At 43.1% G+C, this 4,571-nt stretch overlaps 1 non-coding gene across 1 annotated transcript; it reads right to left on the bottom strand.

Moving 5' to 3' along the window:
- Nucleotides 1-650: 650 nt before the first annotated feature.
- Nucleotides 651-769, bottom strand: LOC132763966 (5S ribosomal RNA). Its single transcript, XR_009630298.2, has one exon. It is a non-coding gene; the product is annotated as a 5S ribosomal RNA (ribosomal RNA).
- Between the last annotated feature and the right edge of the window lie 3,802 nt (nt 770-4,571).

The raw sequence follows: 4,571 nt of genomic DNA on the forward strand, positions 1-4,571 counted from the left end.
TCACTGGCATAAGCCTTGCTCCAGCCTCGCATGCTCTCCCTCACCCACACATGCAGGGGCAGTTCAACCCATTACGCAAAGTAAACATTCTCAGTATAGTTGATTTTGCCCAGGGGCGCTCTTGAGGCGCTCTTGGGGGAAAATAGACCTTGACATATGCGAGTTGTAGTTACTGGGATGTATAGTTCACCTACAATCAAAGAGCATTCTGAACTCCACCAATGATGGAATTGAACCAAATATGTCACACAGAACTTCCACGACGAACAGAAAATATATATCAATGATTGGTTGGGGGGGGGGGCAAAATACTGTTTGCTTACTGTTGAAAATTACCTAGGGCTGCCTCTGCACACATGTGCATGACGCGGCCATACGTTGAGCACACCTGCTCTCCCTCCCTACTTGGAGTCTCAGAAACAGCCCTCCCCTTGGCTGAAAGGCCAAGGCAAGTGGGAGGATTTGCCTTCTGTTTCCAAAAAGGAAGAGAAGTTAAGGTGGAGAGATCTTCAGCCTTCTCTGCCAAAGGAGATTCCAATACCATCAGAAATATATTTTTTCCGATGGCCTTTGGCAACCCCTTTGAAACCCTCTCGTGACCCCCCAGGGGTCCCCACCCCTAGGTTGAGAAACGCTGCTCTAGAGGGTTAAGCCTATAGCACCTGGTACTCCCAGGTGGTCTCCCATCCAAGTACTAACCAGGCCCGACCCTGCTTAGCTTCTGAGATCAGATGAGATTGGACGTGTTCAGGGTGGTATGGCCATAGGCACTCCAGACAGATCCTGCCTTTGCTGAAAAGTGTATGTTGGCCTAGCTGATATCAGAAACCAAAATACTCCACAACTGGGACTTTGTTGTTCTTGTGCACTTGTTTGTAGTTCCCATTTGTGCCCCATTCCCCATAATATCAGGAAATGATGACAAATTAGTGAAAAGGGCTACAAAGCACTCTGCGGAAGGCATTCCCATTTTCCCACTTGGCCAACTGCAAGTCTTTATTTGGTGGCTTGATACAGCAGAACTAGATCATTTCCCGGTATATGGGAGCCTTTTTGTTTCAGTCTCTGGAGACGGTGTCATCTAGCACGTTCCTGCAACACAGAATCCGGTAGGGACTGGAGAGATCACCGTGAGAAAATTAAAGTGTTTATTCATTGGAGGGGAAAGCATGCTTGTGTTGACTCAACCTTCATTAAAAGGCTCTTATTATTGCTGCTGCGTGTGAGCTGCAGGCAGCAAATTCTGCGGTGCCAGTGGTAGCCTGATGCCATCTGGAAATGAAGGAGAGAATGGAGGAATTAAGGGCCAAGAGAGGCATTACGTGACCGTTGCGTCTGATCAGTTTCCTAGACGACTTGCGCACACAAACGGAGGTGAAAAGAAACCTCACAGGTTACAATCTGAAGATGGGGCAAGGTTCCTTAACCCTTTTCCTCCCTTTCAAAATCCAGCCCCTTCCTCCTTCAAGAAAAATATAGAAGGAGAAGAAAGCAAGTTGGGACAGTTGGCGGTATCCATTTCAGTGAGGCACTCAATTCACTTTGGGGCATCTTATGAGCTCTCCAAGGTGCTAAACTATCCCTCAAAGAGAGGTTCAGCACCACGGACAAGTCCTTTAAAGCAAGACAAGGGTTTGAGATGCATTCCTCCCTGTTGGTGACTTCTCTGATGTATTTTGGAATGCCTGAAATGATACTATGTCAATTCCAGACACAATTTTTGGTCCATTTTCTCCTGATTTGCCTTCTATCTTTGTTTTGGGGCTCTGCAGGTTAGAGAAAGCAAACTAGAATCATAGAGTTCGAATATACCTCATGAGCTTTCCAGGTCAACCCTCTGCCAAGAAGATGCAAAATCACATTCAAAGCACTCCCAACAGATGGTCATCTAACCTCTGCATAAAACCTCCAAAGAAGGAACCTCACCACACTCTAGGGCAGAGAGTTCCACTGCTGAACAGCTCTTCTCACAGTTAGAAAGTTCTTCCTAATGTTCAGGTGGAATCTCCTTTGCTGCCATTTGAAGCCATTGTTCTTCGTCCTAGTCTCCAGGGCAGCAGAAACGCAAATCAATAAATAAAGCAAATATAAGGAGATGTAAGCAAGTTGTGACAGTTGGTAGTGTAAATTTCAGTGAGGTCATCAGTTCACTTTTGGACATCTTGTGGCCTCTCCAAGGTGTTAAACTATCCCTCAAAGAGAGGTTCAGCACCATGGACAAGTCATTTAAAGCAATACAAGGCAATTCTGCAGGGTTTGGGACATATTCCTCTCTGTTGGTGACTGCTCTGATGTAGTTTGGAATTCCTGAAATGATACCACGTCGGTATCATTTCGGGGCTCTGCAGGTTAGAGAAAGCAAACTAGAATCATAGAGTTCAAAGATACCACATGGGTTATCCAGGTCAACCCCCTGCCAAGAAGCTGGAAAATCACATTCAAAGCACTCTCAACAGATGGCCATCCAGCCTCTGCTTAAAACCTCCAAAGCAGGAGCCTCCACCACACTCCAGGGCAGAGAGTTCCACTGTTGAACAGCTCTTCTCACAGTTAGGAAGCAATAGCTGCCATCCGTATCCATGCCCTGCTCACCCCACCAGCTCAATAAAGATCTTGAGCAATGATTAATAAATTTGCCCCAAAGAAATGGGAAATCAATGTTCCCATTTGGCGTTGGATGTTTTGTCTTATGTCTGTTATAACTGTCTGTGCTTTTTATTTAATTTGAGTTTGTTAAGTAATAATTCGTATTTATTTGTTGGGTTGTATAAATTTTGTTAGCATGGATGTATTGCTGTTGTATTCGGGCATTTAATGTTTGCCTTTTATGTTTGGAATCCGTTCTGAGTCCCTTTGGGGAGATAGAGCAGAATATAAATAAAGTATTATTATTATTATTATTATTATTATTATTATTATTTTGACACAAAAACACAGTATGTCACAGCAAATGAGATATATATGCTGGATTTCATGGAATCTCCTTTCCTGCCATTTGAAGCAATTGTTCTGCATCCTAATCTCCGGGGCAACAGAAATGCAAATCAATAAATAAAGCACATATAAGGAGATGAAAGCAAGTTGGGACAGTTGGTGGTATACATTTCGGTGAGGCTATCAGTTCACTTTGGGACATCTTGTGAGCTCTCCAAGGTGCTAAACTATCCCTCAACGAGAGGTTCGACACCAAGGACAAGTCCAACAGATGGCCATCTAACCTCTGCTTAAAAACCTCCAAAGAAGGAGCCTCCACCACACTCCAGGGCAGAGAGTTCCACTGCTGAACTGCTCTTCTCAGAGTTAGGAAGTTCTTCCTAATATTCAGGTGGAATCTCCTTTCCACCCCTTTGCCACCTTTGTTCTGTGTCCTAGTCTCCAGGGCAGCAGAAATGCAAATCAATAAATAAAGCACATATAAGGAGACAAAACCAAGTTGGGACAGTTTGTGGTATCCATTTCAGTGAGGCTATCAGTTCACTTTGGGACATCTTATGAACTCTCCAAGGTGTTAGACTAACCCTCAAAGAGAGGTTCGACACCATGGACAAGTCCTTCAGAGCACCCCCAACAGAAGGTCATCTAGCCTTTGCTTAAAACCCTTCAAAGAAGGAGCCTCCACCACACTCCAGGGCAGAGAGTTCCACTGCTGAACAGCTTTTCTCACAGTTAGGAAGTTCTCCCTAATGTTCAGGTGGAATCTCCTTTCCTGCCATTTGAAGCCATTGTTCTGTATCCTACTCCCCAGGGAAGCAGAAATGCAAATCAATAAATAAAGCAACTGAAAATAAGCTTGAACTACAACTCCAAAACTCAAGGTCAATGCCCACCAAACCCTTTCAGTAATTTCTGTTGGCTGTGGGAGTCCTGTGTGCCAAGATTGGTTGAATTCCATCATTGGAGGAGTTCAGAATGCTCTTTGATTGTAGGTGAACTATATATCCCAGCAACTACAACTCCCAAATGACCAAATCATTTTTTTTAGTGATGGTCACACCTTGATTTAGTAGGTATCTTGTGGCCAAATTTAGTGACAATTAGTCCTGCGGTTTTTGAGTTATGATATCACTCAAAGCAAACAGAACATTTTTACATATATAGATTTAAAAACCCACAAACGAGCGTTAAAATCTTGGCAGTATACTAAATTCATAATGATGGGGCATAATAACAAAAACACATTCTGAATTGGTATTGATTGGATTTTACTTTAAGATGAATTCAACTATGATTTCCAATGAGAGTCTCTGAGTGTTTGTTGCATTGTTGATAAAGAAAATGATGCAGACAGAAGTAAATACTCAAGAAATTTATATGCGGTTGATACAGTTTGCAGAGCCAGTGACAAATAAATTGATAGCATAGGAAAGGAATTAGAATGAAATATGGTCTGCATTCATAGACTGGATCCCAAACAAAATATCAACTACTATTTAATATTAAATGCGCATGTGATGAGTTATTACCTGCATTGAGAGCCTTGTGATGCTTCAGGTCACGTCTGATGGTATTATTGTATTGACGAGCCTGTATTGTATGAGATTTATAAGACAAGAGAGGAGGAGGCACGCAAT

This window comes from Anolis sagrei, chromosome 11 (genome assembly GCF_037176765.1).
Source record: "Anolis sagrei isolate rAnoSag1 chromosome 11, rAnoSag1.mat, whole genome shotgun sequence".
In the NCBI taxonomy this organism is placed as follows: Eukaryota; Metazoa; Chordata; class Lepidosauria; order Squamata; family Dactyloidae; genus Anolis; species Anolis sagrei.